This window comes from Apostichopus japonicus, chromosome 23 (genome assembly GCF_037975245.1).
Source record: "Apostichopus japonicus isolate 1M-3 chromosome 23, ASM3797524v1, whole genome shotgun sequence".
Classification (NCBI taxonomy): Eukaryota; Metazoa; Echinodermata; class Holothuroidea; order Aspidochirotida; family Stichopodidae; genus Apostichopus; species Apostichopus japonicus.
In genome coordinates, this window is record NC_092583.1 from 6,606,488 (window position 1) to 6,624,524 (window position 18,037).

An 18,037-nucleotide genomic window follows, 5' to 3' on the forward strand; every position below is an offset into this window, starting at 1 on the left:
CCAGGCTCATATGGATATGTCTGCGGCATGTGAAAGAGAATAGGAAGATGATTGTAAAATTAGTTTATTTGGAATAATCGCTATGTTAAAATCACTCGAAGTCAACTTGAAATGATGAATTCTCATCACATTTGCAAATGCGGCGATCTCTACCGATGGTGCAGGTAGTTTGAACGTTACAGCTGAGGATAGGGCGTATCTGCAAAGAACGGATTATTGTGCCCAAGGGTAGCGTTTGGTGTGTCTGTAAGAGATATAGACCATAATGTACCAGCAAATGAAATGTAGAAAGTAATAATGCACTGACATGAAAGCAAGATGTAAGCCTCATGCGAACATAACATGTAGGACTCACAAATCACATGGCGCCCTTGTTATTGTACTATTTCTGGAAGAGGGATGGTTACGATGAATGGAATGGATAAATATACTCAATCAATGCAAACACAACTATTATTGACGAATGTTGACCTTATCATTGTACTTTTGAAACCTGGATGAGGTAGGATAAGGTTTCAGTTTGACAATGTTTTTCTTTTCTTTGCATGATACTTCGTGCATGAGCTTACATCGAAAGTACGTATATACAACAACTGATCAATGTGCTGCGTTTCCCAGTGGCGGCGGAACCGGGGGGGGGGGGGGGCTTGGGGGGCTCAGCCCCCAATGAAAAAGTTGAGGGGGCAAATGCATGATAAGCCCCCCCAATATTAACCAAGGCTCCGAAACGTGCATCTGCCCATTTTTAAATGCATACTTGTCGATCTGTCCGATGCACACGTATACTATATAGGTGTAATAAAGAAATATGATATAATTGATTGTCTGTATCATGCCTCATCGAATATTAGTGTTTTAAATAAGCCTTGAGGGTAATAAGCTAAACGCTACACTCATCAACATTTGCGTTTACACTACGAGTACACGCAAGGCGTGGAACATGGCTTTATGTTTAAACGCAATCAATTATTAAACGAACAAAAACACAATATTAGTATTTCACCTGTACTGTATAGGGTACATGCATTCATGACATGATGACAGTGCTAGGTCATAGAAATTTATTGGCAACTGCACATGATTTGGAATTACCCATTTGTTGACATTAAGAAATGCTTTCTGTTTTTTCTTATGACATTTATTTAATTTAGGGGCGTCGGAGCCGGTACGGGCAGGTCGGGCGAACGCCGGACCAATATTCACGACGCAAAAAAAGAAAAGAAAAGTAGGACTAAAAAATGGAAAAAAAAAAATCTCGGAGGTATATGTTTCAATAATTTTCAATAATGATGATGGCAAGTAGGCTAAATGTGACTACTCTGGAATGGCAGGGGTCTTGTTTTCCAGCTCGGGAAGTGCCATTTCCTGCAATCGGGGAGGCATATTTTCAAAATTTTCTCCATTACGCTACGCGCCAGCCATGGTGGCGCGTAACGTAGTTTGACCTACCAAACGTCCCCCCGATAGTTATGATAGTTTGCCACACTCTGAACCGCCAAGTAGTAATTTACTACACTCAAAAACGTCTTTGCGAGTACACGTCGAGTAATAGCTACTCTCTTAAAACACCATCGAATATACAAATTACAATGTTTTTACAGATTTTTACGTGCAATCTGAGAAATTGCAGGCTTAGGGCTAGGTATTCGCAGCATAAAACACTCGGGAAGTGCCGTTTCCGGCCATCTGGGGGATTTGAAAAACCAAAAATTTTCTTGTACGCTCCGCCCCAACTGATGGTGGCGCTCCGCTTAGATAGTCTCCACATATTAGCCCCCCCCCCCCAATAATTTTTCCGTTCCGCCGCGCCTGGCGTTTCCAGTGCATACATATTGTACCTGATGGAGAATTTTAATCACTTGTATGTAGGTTAAACTTGGAACGTCGTTTCCTGATGTGAGAGCTCATCAGATTCAGATTTTCCTACATGTATTACCGATTACTCATTTGTAGAGGGAAACAAAATCTGTTGGAGCCGTCAAAGCAAGACCAAAATTATCTTCAAGAGAACCATGCAGCAAATGAATTAACTATAAGTAAAGGTATATCAAATATTCATATATTTTTTGTATTTCTTGGCATAGGGTGGCTATGGCATTACACATATACGGATAAGAAACCTCGGAGTTACAGAAAAGAAAGTGTAATAGGTAGCCAATGAACAGTTTCCCCATATAAATATTGAACAGTTAAGTAAGACATCACTCTACAAGAAATATTCGAATCCCGCTGAGCCAAAAGATTTAGAACGTCATTGATATCTATCCATCCATCCATCTATGATATTATTAATAATACAATATTATGCACGAACTGTATAGTGTTATACGTATTTTTGTAATTTTGACGCTGAATTTGATCTTGTCACGTCTTCAACAGTCCTGGTGAAGGAATAACACCCTACGGTAAGCTGTGTTGTTAAATGCGACCATGGGCAATATTAAAGGTGAAAGTCCTGCCCTCTGGAGAAATATATTTTGCTCTTACACTGTAGCCTGCAGCACATTACATACAATAATACATTTTCACTTTTCGAGGGTGACGTACACACACTTTAGATTAATAACTGAAGGAACATAATTCGATTTATTGCTCCCATGGGAAAGATTGACGGAGAACGTTATTCGCTCCATAGTTATGCCTTTAAAATTGATCTGTATTTACGGCTGGACCATATACTTTACGCCTACACAAAAAGAAGTAAAACACCAATACATGTTTGAACGTTGTTATCTCATCGCTCCTATGGGGAGGATGAGGTATTGTAGTTCCTTTGCCAGTTGGGCAATATACAGCTATGTCAGTTGCCATAGCAACGATCGCCATGGTAATGGTTAATTTTCCTGAGTAGCTATTTTCGGGATCACCCATTGTGGGGTACGCCAGGGTGACCGGAAATCCATGACTGTGGGAGGGGTCAAAATGTGTCCGTGGGTGTGCGCGTGAGGGTGTTTCTGTCGGTGGGTGATGTGTCATTGTGTGTGTGTCCAATTTGTGTCAAAAACTCCTCCTAGCGGCTGAGCCGAATTTCTTAAAAGTTGGTGAGCAGGTACAGTGAACCCTTATGTCTCGTAGACCCCAATAACCAAGATCAGTGGTCAAAGGTTGAATTTAGGGCATGAAACTGTCACACGTATCATGAAAATATCAGGTACTATCAAAATATGTGGTTGCCATGGGAACGGAGGTCACAGGTCACGTGGTTAAAGATCAAACGTTTATTTTTAGCACAGATTGGTATTAAAAAAATCCTCCTAAAACGGCTGGGCCGATTTTTTTCACACTCAGCAAGAATGTATGAGCCTATATATATATATATATATATATGAATATATAATGAATATACTAAATAATTGTGTACTGAAAATATAAGAACAAATGATAATAAATATCAACCAAGAGTATTCCGTTCATCACCACTCCGTTTTAATGATAACAAGCACGAATTAATTGATAATACGTGAAAAGCATACTTTTGATGTTTCCCCCACGATTTCCTTACATTATAGCATGCTGGGAATAATTCGATACATTATGGCGTTCCTTTGAGTGTCTACTAACCCTGTGGCGTTGAACAGCCATATTTACTTTGAAAATAGACCTAATGATTTCTAGAGGGTCTAATGACATGACACTATTCGTCTTCGGCATTAGTTTTAACTACAGTACGGCATGGATTCATTATACGAATTATCTTGTTCACGTAAATTGAAATCTTGGGAGCTGATTACATGCAGGAGGGGTGAACGATAATGAAATATGTATAATCTTCAAGTATGGCTTGAAACAGTAATCGTAGGTACATTCATACATTTTGATTTCCTAAATCCTTTCAATACTGAAACGAATCAAATCCCCCCCCCCGCCCCTCATTACCACACCACGCTCTTAAAGAGACAAAAAGTACCACACCTCACTGATACTACCCTTTGAACATGACTGGACTTAATATACGGTTACGGATACCAGAAGAACTCACGACTTGCCTGAGTTTGTTTCAAGTGTCCTTTCAGCAAGAAGCTCTGCTAAGGTACATTCAACTGCTTGATATGGGTTAATCGCATGGTGAAATCCCTCGACTTGTACTTTATTCAGAAAATGTTCTGAAAAGGATCGCCTTCCTAAGATATATCATATACAGAGAAGACAACTGGGAAATGGTAAATTACGTGCACGTGACTGGTGTCCATTGTGTGAATGAGTATAGGGAACTATTCAATCCCTCGAGATTCACACAACTGAGAAAAGGAACAACGGATGCCGTCAGAGCATATATACGTGCATGAATGACTCAATGTAAAGATGTATTTATGGTCACCATGCAGTCATATCAATCATGATATATGCGTCGACTAGAGATCTGGAATCGCAAACATTAAAATGTGGCATATCATATGATAAATATGGATATCAAGAGTGTTAATAAGAAATATGCTCTGTTACAATCGACGCAGTTGATTGATTGTGAAAGGCACAGTATGTATAACTGCTAGTGCGTAACAAAAAAGGCTCCAAGTCACTGATCACCACGACGACCTCTCGTAAATAAAACCTTCGCCGTCATGTTATCATGAAACGAGAAGGAAACAAAAACTCCCTGCAAAGTACCATAATAAACCAGCCATGTCATTAAATACTGAATACCATATTATGGCAACTTCTACCAGCATTTAAGAGACCACTTAAGCGACGTTTTACTGTGTCAGTATTCAATAAATGGTATATACTTAACGTTGAGTGGCATTAATAGCACATCTATACTCGTGTATTTATCGACTCCCGTCATAATTGTCTCACCATAACAGATATTGCCTCTTAGCTAAATGTATATTTAATCACTGCGTTGTATAACTGAGATAACTTTTTTTTATGGAAATGTGTTATCTATCCAATTGGATCACTTCTCAGTAATATACACAAATACTAATATACTTTTTAATACATTTGCTGATTGCCCTTCGGTTTTGTTCTTTTTCGACAGTTATTGCCGTGTGAACACGACTGACCCACGAAGCAGCATGCATGCCGGTGTGCGGTCCATTTATCATTCAAACCTGTTCAAATTAAGAAACCTGGGTGGAAATATTTAAATCAGGTAAAGATTCAAGCATATTCTTACTACTGGTGACCATCTCCTAATAAACCCCTTTCCCCATTAACACGTGACGTAATCACCCGAAATCAATGTGTTTCTGATATTCGAATAGTGTGGTATCTCATTATATGCGCATGCAGTTAATACATGTAACTATCTTCACATACAACAGTAAACGGCTTGATCTATATGATGATCACTTGATTGCAATATTAGCAGTGACTTTGTTATGTTGTACATTCATGACAGAGGAAACATCCACAAAAAAGTAACATCTATGAACTTTTACTTAAAAATAAGGTTTTGCGTTCGTCAATAATCCTATACGAAACCTAATGATTATTTAAAAATTCAGATTGACATAAGACATAAGACACAGTCCCATAATTCTGTACTTTTAAATATATGAAGGTATAAGGGGGAGAGGTAATAATTTGATTCCAAATAAATATTTTGTTACCCAGACAACTTAACATGGTAGGATCTAGCATTGATTCCATAAAACAGGTATATTGACACACCGCAAATTTTCAAGTTTTATACCGGTATCATGCTTTGAAACCATATATTATCATAATAGTCAAGCTAATGAGATGCATTGTTCTGAGATTTAGTGTGGAATAGCATATATATCTTTATTTTCTTTTTTGTTTTGTCACATTTTCGTTGTAAGCAAAAGTCATACGAGACGTCTGTGGCATTTCACCACTTCCTAACGAATTGGCTCAATGTCACGAATAACGGTAAATTTATTGATGACATATCATCGAGACTACAGTGTTACATTTGTCAACTTACATAGACATAGTTCCATCAATCACATATCGTGATAATTCAGATGCAATAATTGGGAAGTCATTGACAATTCTTATTACAAAGACATCCAACTGTCCCTTTTGTTTTTGTTAAAACATGACAAGTTACATATATCATGCATAATTAATACTTCACACTCGACAGCACAAGGACATGCGTGTACAGTGTAGCTTACTTGTGTTTGCTTGTTGCGTTCAAGACGAATTTACAATACGGTTCATATATACATAGTTTCAAATATTTGCCTTCTCATGAAATAGTGGAATGTTAGTGAGTACACTTTGCACTATATATAGTACCAATTGTGTGTAGTATCTGTTGCCTTTCGAGGGAAATGGTGATGTACACCCGACGATGATCACACAGTCACAGTCCCGATGCAAGGGGACTGGGGCTGAGAGCGGATCAGTCGTTCGGTAGTTTGGTTTTCGTGCCCAGGTTCTTTCCTGGGCGACTTTTTCTTAAAAAGTATATAGTACCAATTGCACGAAATTCACATGCTTAATTCGCACAACAGTACTGATGATAATTCCAATGGAAGCAAACAATCGTGGGCTTTTCAGAGAAAAAATCAGCTCAATATGTGTTTATGCAATGATCCACGGTCTTAGCTTGTGAATGTTATAATTAGGGGCGATTAACTGTGTAAGAAGGCCTTCATATCAAGAGTTCGATGTAGGAGTATATAAGGCAAAATTCGTTCACGATTCTCTAAGATTTGAAGACAACCAAAACCTTATGATCACAATGACTCATTATGTCCTGTGAGTAGATAGCCTTTATAGCTGGGCCCTCTATATGGTATGTGATATACAGCAACGAAACTTCCATTTCAAGAAATCTAACACAAGATTGTTCCATTAGTACCTTTCTTGAGCATAAATATCAGTGCAGTTAAATCAATATTTTGCCCAATATCTTACAAAATCCTGACATTTCAACAAACGCATACAGTGACAAAGAAATAAAAACAATCTCTCAGAGAATTACTAGAGGTTTTAACAGCAACTTTTTGAAGGAATGTAGTTTACTACAGAATAAAAGCAAAAGTAAACATTTGTATGCATAAACAAACATGTATAGCAATTAACCTATGAGACAAGTGTCCAATAAATGCTTGAATACCCGGCGTTCTCATAGCAACCACTATGAACGTTTGGCAGCATTTGGCTGTGTTTGCAATTACTTATGCCTGTAGCAACCGGGATGGGTTATATTATGGAAATTGATATACGAAAGCTCGGAAGTGATTCCAATCTTGTAAAGGGGGCAGTAGAACATGTAAATTTGGTTTAAGGGATATAAATGGTTCCACAAATTTACCTCAAAACTTTCCAAAATGAATCCTCTGTCGTTTCCGTAAAGCACATTATTTACACAGTATATATTTCGGAATGTTTCTCAACAAAACCGCATTAATTTTCAACAAATGCTCAGGTTTTAATACCATTTTTCTTAAAAGAGAACTTTTAAGTAACAAAAATGTACTCTTATTACATATTGCAAAACGGTTATCCCTGTCCCAACCATGGCTCCCTTGACGCCGTCGCCCTTGTGAAAGTTGTAATTTTCATTTATAGCAGCAAATTGCACCTTTTCGGAAAAGAGATAAATGACACCCATGTAGTGTAAACGAAAGAATCTCGCAAAACAATGTTATGTTATAGAATGCAGTCATTTCATAGTAACTTTGCATTCACAAAGCATGCTAATTAAGTAAGTTTACAATTTGGCTATTTTTTAAAATAACTAAAGCAAGTTTTCACTATGCATCATTTATAATCACTTAACGTTAGATAGATTCAAATAGGTTTGAGGTATTTTGTCTTCGTTTTGGGTGAGATTTTAGACTAAAGTACGGTATATGACAGACATATTAATGCATTATAGTGTGTTAATTTCAAGCCCTAGGCAATAACTTGCTTACTGGTACATAAGAAAATTGCACTTATATCCTTCATATCATTTAATTTGGCGATGATTGTAAATTCATAATCACGTAAAGTGAGATTTCATATAATAAATCAAGCCTAAGTGCAGATATTGGTCTCGGGAAAATCCATTTGAGGCTTTACAGGTGACTGCTTGCTCTTCAAGGCTAAACCACTCAGGTTTGAACTTAGTATTGTTGGTAATCGTTATTGAACACGTCTTATATTATGTTAAAGGAGATTTGAAGTATTCTCAAGTACGGTAGCGAAATGCAGTATAGTAAAAGTATATATGGATAATAATTCTAACACGCTATAACTGTATCAGGTTTTATGTTTCTAAATGCAAAGTCTCTAATTTCTCGTCAGAATTATACCTTAATTCTAGGTGAAAACTGTTTCAAGCGGAACATGTCTGGCTTGTTACAGACTATCTTAGAGAATCAATGCCAATCACTTCTCCCATCTTAAGTTATATAAAACTCGCGACAAAAGTTTTTTTGCTGGCAGATTATAATATAAGATTATGATTTAATATTCTTCACCATATGTGAGTTGTTATTTTGTCCATGAGTATATGTCATGTAGCATCACAAGGAAATGAAAAATCTTCCTGTCTTTGCTTCCACCACCTTCTTAAAGAACATAAAGTTGTACAACAAAACACAGTCTATATCTGTTATACCAATTTTACATTTTCTCGTGTACTTAAAGTACATTTTGTTAGTGAATTGACTACAGTATGCAGCACATTCCATCGCTAAAGAATGAATCCTTAATCAATAATCAGTCGGTTAATCAGTTGTTTATTTTGTTAAATTATCCTTAAAACTTATCCTTAAAACTAGTCTGCTATTTTAGTCTATCAAAATTGGGCATAAACATCAAATAAAAAGGAAAATATTATATTCAATTTGTGGGACACAAAATTGTCAACATTGGTCTAAATGGTTAACAAGTCGAAATTACGGAGCAGCCACAGGATGTAACCACAAAGATCTATTGTTTACATGGGAGGGTTTCGTGCATATTACATATATAGCTACGATATAACCGGTTGTAACAACGCAAATATTTATCGGTTAGATGGGAGGGTATTCGACTATTCGTAAATTATTAATATGTACGGTATCACATGTTAAAACCACATAGATCTAGCCTATTGTTTAGATGGAAGGGTATCCGACTATTCGTGAATATTACATGGCTTAAGGGCGACGACTATGACACAGATACTTGTAGCACCGTAGCAAGTGCATTTGCAACCTTTAGTTTTTACACCGAACCACGAAAAAATTAATGGTGATTTATTAAACCATATGATCACACTTTTTGACCGTTTAATGTAGCCTATAAGCAATAAAAGTGTCAAAAAGTCTTCCAAAACAATTTCAAATCGTCACCAGTATTCTAAGAATCAAGAAGAACACACTTATCAGTTATGGTTTTTCTGAATGTAGAGCTTAAAGAAAATAACAACAATAAAAATCCACAAAAATAATCACAGAAATTAAGAAATGTCATCAAAAGACTTAGCTATTAGATACGTTTTACTTATTATAAGAATAACTGATACTTGGTACCAGTCTGATTTCATTCGGTCATTTATTCCAAATGCGTAGAGCAGTAACAACCAAATATCCCCCCGAACCCCCCCCCCCCCCCCACACACACACGTTGTTTTGACCGATTTCAAGAGCGACAAGTTACAGGATCTAAGATTACCAAGTACAGGATGATACTTGTAAACGACATCAGCAATGTAACTTGGAGCACAATTGTTTAGAGATTTATATACAAGTAGCATTAGCTAATATATAGATAATTCTGTAACAGGAACCATAAGATTTTGGTCCTACCTCCAGTGATAAAGAATGTTATACTAACAAGAAGACCAAACATACAACTGTTAGCAACACGAAAGGCTAATGAAAGTCGAATAAATGTAATGAAATGCCGCTCTTCTTCAGCTATCCTGAGTTGGAGAGGCACTAACAACTTAAGCAGGTCACAATATTGGTGTCCTGTAATTTTCGAATTTTGTGTAAACTTTACGGTGACTCGATGGGCCAAACTATATTTTTTAGTTCCATATATATCATATACTTACAGCAGTGGTTCCTAGCCTGGGGTAATGAGCCACTTTTGGAAAGAGCGGGGGGGGGGGGGGGGTCAGAGGAGAACGAATTTGTTGCTCAAAAAATAAGACTTTTTGTAGAAACTCACAGAGCAAGACTTCTTCGTCATAGGAATGAACACTAAGTCACGACTGATTCGGCTGGAGGCATCAATTATTGTGATGCAATAATCGCTGTCGGTTGCTCGAAACTGCGCATCGAATGTATGGCGAGCGAATTACAAGCACAATCGTGCCCTGGATTTGATTTCTTATACTGACACATTTGATTCTACTAAATACCATCGTCCAGACTCTTTCATATTGCATATAACTGATATCAAACAGCAAATCGGAAAGTTCAGGAGTTGTTAAATTGTCTTCACTATTTTCAGAGGAACATGCCTTGCTAACCTAAATAATTTTTGGAACTTGATAGAAAATTGGTCAATATTAAGGCAATGAACTGTTTGAAGTCTACAATAATAGACTTTAACACCTGGGTAATATTTTTCATCTTTAACAATACATGCTTTATTAACGTTTAAACCTTTGCCAATGTATCGTTAACATCTTTTTGTCAATTTCATTTAAGAATCGGTTAGTAAAACGTAGGATCGTCACAATTCGGCCAAGTAGATTCAAATAAAAAAAGCCGAAAGCATGTAACAAGCTTGATGAATAAAATTATACATTACACATTAGGTATTAGAAATGATAGCTAGCACTCCTGTAAACTTAAACATAACAAATTTAAGTATTAGAAATGATAGCTAGCACTCCTGTAAACTTAAACATTACAAATTTAAGTATTAGAAATGATAGCTAGCACTCCTGTAAACTTAAACATTACAAATTTAAGTATTAGAAATTATAGCTAGCACTCTGTAAACTATACATTACAAATTTAAGTATTAGAAATTATAGCTAGCACTCTTTTAGTATTAAATGCTAGCTAGCACTCCTTTAAAATTATACATTACAAATATAAGTATTCGAAATGCTAGCTGGCACTCCTGTGAATTTAAACATTACAAATTTAAGCATTCGAAATGCTAGCTGGCACTCCTGTTAACTTATACATTACAAATTTAAGCATTCGAAATGCTAGCTGGCACTCCTACCGTATACATTACAAATTAAAGTATTCGAATTGATAGCTATAGCACTGCTGTAAAATTACACATTACAACTCGTTCATCGTCTAAATTTACACTCTGAACACGAAATGATATTTTGAGACTTTTATGTCCTTACAGACCAGAAAACTCTCGATAGGTTATTCCAATTTGGCTTCTTATTGCTTTAAATACGTCATTAATATATTTTTTTCAGGAAATGGCCAGAGAAGGGGTAATCAATCCATCAAATAGCCATCTATTTGGAGGTTGCAAATACCCTTAAAGCTATAAAAATTCTTGATAGGAGTGCCTTTAGAAGCTTCTTGACTTAAAAAAAATTAGTTAAAAGTTCTGATGTATTTAGGTATACAAAAGTACCGAAGCACTTTATTAGTGTATATTGAAGAAACCGCAATAAGAATAAAAATGCTAACTTCAGTGCATTCAAAGAGATTTTTAAGCCGTCACTATTCGACAGTGGTCCTATATAGGTAGTTTTAGGTCACAGGTAAGCAAAAACAGATCTGTCCATTTAACGAATAGAATGGACCTTCCTTCATGAATAATATGAGAACAAACCATTGCTCTGTAATTCAAGCTGCTTCTGCATTCGGATTTTGTAAACCCTTCTTTTTCTATTGAGATACAATATACTGCATGATAGGTCTATTTACAGATTTTTGCTTTGAAAAGACTTTGAGGTCACTATTCAGCGGTATGAGAACCTTCTATAGGACAGTTTCTTAAGTGTTGACAACAAGTGGCCCTTCTTTCACCTATAAGTACTCAATAAAACAATACAAACTATAGAAGGAGTATGAATATCAGCTTCAACTGCCAACTGAATTTAATACTCACAAACACCTCTCCTGCAGCTACTTAATCGGTAATTTAACCTCTTAGCAGATATTTTACTCCAGAGTCCTTTGTTTTGGACTTAGTCATGTTTGTCATAGAATTTGGTTAATTGACATTTACATTGTTACTTTGATTAGAAATGACGACAGAGTAAGCAAGTTTCTAACAAGTTACTAAGATCCGTCGAAAAAAATAGAAAAAATCCGCCGTAAAAAATAATTAAAAAGTATGACCATATCTATGATTTCATTTCCAATGTCCCTTCTGGACCAAAATACGAGCCCAATAGCCTTTTAACCAGGGACTTCTGTCTTTTATATGTTTCTTCAGTTAGCAAAGATTTGCATAAGCTTTTCCAAATCTTCACTCAGGTTTCCGTTCTTGTTAGCCTTGTGACTAAACTGTGTATCTACATGTATTCTCGTGTATGCTATGTTTTTTTAAAAAAATTTATTATGATATGAAGGAATCTGTGATATATACCAGGCTATAGTTCTTATCATGTTATGTGTACCGCGCCACTGATTAATGAAATGAATGAATTGAATTCTAGCACGAATAAATATATTTCCTTTGTTTTACTTCTCAAAGATATTTCAAACATTTTGAGCTATAGGCTATTTGAATTTTACACTTGATCGTCTGATTAGCTATCGCACGTTTTCTAATTTAAAGGAGTCATCCGGATATATGATCCAGCTAGACCGTAGAGCAAGGTTTCCCTAACCGGGGTGCATGAACCCCCAGGGGGTGCGTGAATCCATCCCAGGGGGTTCGTGAGACGTTTCTGAAAGTCAAAACTAGAGCACTTTTTGTTGAACTAAAATCTGATATATCATATAATTTTGTAATGTACAAAAGTCGTACCTATCGACAAACTCTACAATATTACACTATGAACTTGATCTTTTACGAAGCACTGTTATACGTACTGTATTACTATAATAATGACTCAGATCGTGTCTCGAAAAGTTGGGGGTTTGTGGGCAACTCTGACATCCACAGGGGGTTCGTGGGGGGGGGGCGTAAAGTTAGGGAAACCCTGCCATAGAGTGTCATCCTTGTTAGTGAGTGGGAGGAACAGAAACATGTGTTCCTGTTAACACTTTCAACGGCTTTCCCATTCCCCTATCCTCCATCCCTACCCCGGGGCCCTCGATGTTTGATGTTGCTAATCGAATGAGGTCTCTGACATGGCAAATGGGTTGGATATTCATGTAGTAAGTTTATAAGAACCCTTGAAATTTGTTCTTTGAATATCAGCATCAACATTCATTCCGGCTGTGAGGTTGTTTCCGTTGCTTCCTTTACAAGATTTGTAATCTCCTTAGCAGGTAAGCAACATTACCAATTATATCGCTCGTAAAACAACACATTGTACAAGTATAAGTATATTCACGTCTCCGTTACAACAAAATGCAATATAAACAAGAAGCATTATTTCTAATATATTTAACCCAATAGATACAAGATGCATTTTAAAAACATTGGAACATGTACACAGAATGACAGGATCTTAAATGAGCTACGGGGGTTCTAATAAATGGTAAGTAATTATAAGTACAGCAGTTTCTTTAAAGGTTTTGTGGCGACACTTTAGCAAATCTCTTCTTTTTTTCTCTGATATCAGAAATGACCCTTATTATTCTCTGAAAATACATGCTAAAAGATTCATACTACAAAAATGACTTCGAAATCTTCCATGTACACATCTTCATTTAAATTTTTCATTCACTTGAAACTTCAAACGTTGATGCTAAAATGGTAATATAGGCATTAAAGAATTTGATTTAACACATCAAATGAGCCGCGCGGTTATTCATGCATTTTCCCCTCAATAACCCGTATTAATTAGAGTGCGTTGTTTGTTCTAAGCAAACACGAGTCAATACTCAATCACAAATAGAATGGTCTGCTGGAATCAAACATAGTACTATGTAAATGCTTGAATACGGAATATGTAGAACAAACAGTCCCTGTTGGAATCTCGAAGACAGAAAGGAACGATTAATAACGTTATTAAACCGGGGCTACAGAGGGTGATTTATTTCAGTAATTCTTCATGAACACGTGATATACTAAACAACTCTTAATGGATATACACATGGTTATGCAGAACGTATACAGACCTTGTCTATATCTATCATGTGAACTTACGTCACAAAATGACAATTTTTTTAATATTACGAATAGAATCCCAACACGGTAACCAAGCACCAACCGTCCTGGATGTCGCATGTGGAAATAGTTAGAGCAACATTTCTTGATTTACGTCCTAACGTCTTGAGATGTATACTCATTATACAGTGCAGGACTGACTATAGGATAAACTGCTCAATTATTGTTGTGCAATGAACGACTTTAATAACTGAAAACTCTTCTTAGAGCATGAAAGTGTGTATATATATAAGGTATCGTAAATAGTTCAGTATAAACCGTGCCTTTGCAACTTCATACAAGTTGGACGAGATGAAGCGATTAAAAAAAAAACGGCAATTTCTGCCGCATGTATAGTATAACCTGGAATGGTAAAAGTATACAGCAACATATACATGCATATAGTATATGAATAACTAAATATAAAATCAGTATATGCCTTTATGAAAGCTATAAGCGTAAACAAAAGGTAACTAATATTTGTATGTCATCCATATATAGCTAACAACCGCAGATTTTGCATCAGCCTAATCATAAGAACAGCATTACGATTCAACAGTTTTCTTGCTTATCTTTCAATATGGACTCAATTATCTCTACGGTCTGAATTGAAGTAGTTTGAAGAATGGTACCGATTCAAATTAAATCAAATGGCGCGTTTTAGTCATACCTTGGTGGCCTGTATATATCCTCTGGCATATTGATTAGTCAAGTATAGTCTCTTCTTTACGGTGACCTGACCGTCTGCGCACAATGGGAATGATCAATAATTGTGCGGGATTTGCAAGTCAAGGAACTCGGCATTGGTATAATAATATTATGTTTACCTGTGTATATTTAGGACATGATTAAAGCCTACCGTACATGGGCCTATACTGTTGTTAAATATCATGAATACATGAAGTCGAATGGCTGGTTCACATTATTCACCACTTGATCCTTTAATGACATATTGCTTTAATATTGTAGGTAAACACAAACTGCAATGCATGGACAGAGTCCTGAGAAGTCTTACAGAAACCCAATCGTCATGTATGCATGTATATTCTCAGGTACGTTATGACAAACCTGTTCATGTTTGGTACTTCAAGCTTTTAAGTTTTCAACGTATTGTATCTATAGCTACGCACGTGTCGGCAGAGCACTGTAGTATGATTCATTACTTTTTTTAATTGCTGTCGATAGCTGTGTATTATCAAAATTAATTGGTATCTACTTTGCATATATATGAATCGGGCTGCAGTTGTTATTAGCGCATAAAACAGAGATCAGTCAGGCAAACATTACATGTAAAAAATGCTAACAACTTTGTCGGTCCTGATTTAATTTGTCTTACTAAGACATCCGTCCCTTACGAAAACTATATAAAAAGCGACAGCAGTTTTAAAGGGCAATGCATGGATGCCTACGTAAAATGCGCATGGTATTGAAAAAGTTACGGTATGGTTTCTTGTTGTATGAACCGTGATGTATCCTGGATACTTCTGTGCTTGGTTATATTGACCCCAAAATGTGTTATACCAAGAAAATTTAGTCAAGATAGCCAAGGTGTATCAATGAATACGCCACAGTTTTACCTGTTTGTTCAACATAGGCCATTCTAATTTATCTACATGCAAGGGTCCAATCACGCACTCACATTTAACCTTTACCATTACAGTGATTCTGGGATGCAATGAGCGTCTCAGTAGCTACCTCAGAAACATGCAGAAACATTGAAGTCTTCTCAATTACCACAAGGTAAAACATTTGGTTGTAAAGGCATATAGCTTTACATTGTGGGAAAATACCCTAATTCCATGGGCACCTTCGGTTTGATAGTCTCGTTACTCGTTACACGCTGCATATGGCTATTCCTTGACCATATGTCATAAGTAATGACCTCGTGTTTTCTGATTGGTGTTTTGTCACCCCCCCCCCCCTCCCTCACTCATTGATGCAATTCCCAAGCCGCTTATCACGCTCATACATGAAAGGCTAGCGGGAGGAGCAGTTGATGCATGTACGGTTAATAAATACCGAATTGTGTGCTCTGTGGTGTTGCCATGCTATGTTGACCTATACTACGTCATAGCGCTAACTATGTACTCGTTTTTAAACCAATCTGATTACGTCAGATTCATTATAGAGTTATCATACTGAGCGGACACATTACGTATTGTCGAATATAATGGATCCAAATCCGTGCTGCCAAGACCACGAAATGTAAAAAAAACCCACCGATTTATCATACCCCGAAGAAAGTTCTCCAAATTAGCTCAAGAAATTCACCTTTAGGCTAGTTTCAGTTGAACGTCGGTGCCGTATATTTTCGCCCTAAATTAATTTCTACATGCTATCGGCTACAGTACTAGTTGAGGTCTATCGTTGCGTGAGCCTAGTTCATATACAGCAATGAATCCTGGCTTGCACTATAGTCCATGCAACGGATCGTTGAGTCATTATGTTTTTAGTGAATACCTCTTTAAGACTGCTTTCAGCTATGGACATTGAACCAAATATCACCTAGGCCTACATGAACATCATTAGCCTATAAGCATGATCACAACAATAAATCACTATAACTATGTGCACTTTATTAATGACTCAGTCATAAGTTTTTATAGTGATACTCTTCGACAAATAAGAGTAATAGCGATATAGTTTTGAAGTATAAGATCATATACTCTTACCATTACATAGTTTATCCAAGGTAACGTTGCCCCCTCCTGAAGATAGCAGGCCAAGACACACAGCGAAGATCAGTTGTAAAAGAACCAGATAAAGCAAATAGAGAAGCGGATAATTAGCAGGTGAATTCCACAAGAAGATAACCTCTCACAAATAAAGGACTTACAAGTCCATGTAGATAAACAAATCAACACAACGACTTTGAAAGCATCCTGTTGCTAATGTGTATACACACATAGTAGAGAACACAGTCCACGTTCTTCAAGCACAACTCGAAGCGAGCGGCAAAATTTCTACGTAAACGCAATAATACACCACTCGTACATAGAATCACTCTTTACATATATGTATATATATCGGTGCAATACGTAAACCACGCGTGTTCCCGATTTCAGTGAATCGGTAATCAGTAAGCAGCATAAAATTCAATTTTGCATGAATCGCACGATAGATGTAAGCGTTGGGCAGCAATCTAGACTATTAATTTGGTATTGTGCAGGACTTCAGAAAAAATGAAATGACAAATACAATAAATGGCTTTTGGATATATCCCGAGACAATTGATTAATATAGAGGCTGTTTGAACTGCAAATAGAAGAATATTCAAAATCACAATACGAATTCTGCAGACGTACAGGTATATATGACGGCTTAACGTGTATAGCTTTGGGGGAGTAGAAATAATAAAAGTTCCAAATGGATGGAAAACCGGTCAAGTGGTTTTGTGTAATGAACAGACGGATAAATTGAAAACTGGTGAATGTCAAGTTGATAAATTAGTACAATTGTATTGGTATAAGGCCTATGCACTCTTCGAGAATTTTTGACATTTCATAGGCCTATTTAACAAAAAAATCGATACATAAACTACGGATGACTCGATGAAATCCGCTATCTGAAAAAGTTTGTCCTGGTAAAGGCGAGAAGCGATTGATGAAAACAAAAATTCTCCGTGTGTGATTGTTAAATTGGTATTCAAGTTTAGTGACGTCAAATTGTGTACCGTTTTATGGGCATGCTCATAAGTTTAACTGAGCTTCATGCATGAGAAGCGTATAAGGAGTTTCGTGTATAATCTGGTCTGCTGTAACGACTGCCGGTAAAATGTGATTTTTATGTCAGAAAAGAGGATGAATGGAGCAAGAAGCACCACCTCAGTTAGTTCACTGGGATCCAGTTATTTAGGTTCATCGAAAATGAATTGTGTATAGAAGAATTCATAACATTCAATAAGCCAAAGTTTTATTTGTACGAACCTTTCTATCATCATTGC

General features: G+C 36.6%; 1 protein-coding gene across 2 annotated transcripts in view; it reads right to left on the minus strand.

The window, feature by feature from the left end:
• LOC139964861 (dual specificity calcium/calmodulin-dependent 3',5'-cyclic nucleotide phosphodiesterase 1A-like) overlaps positions 1 to 17,608 on the minus strand; it is a 272,661-nt gene extending 255,053 nt beyond the window's left edge. The window contains exon 1 of one of the 2 annotated variants that reach the window (XM_071966902.1): positions 16,767 to 17,608. The gene's annotated coding sequence lies outside the window, so the exon portion shown is untranslated. The remainder of the gene's footprint in view (positions 1 to 16,766) is intronic. The other variant, XM_071966904.1, reaches the window with a different exon arrangement.
• Between the last annotated feature and the right edge of the window lie 429 nt (positions 17,609 to 18,037).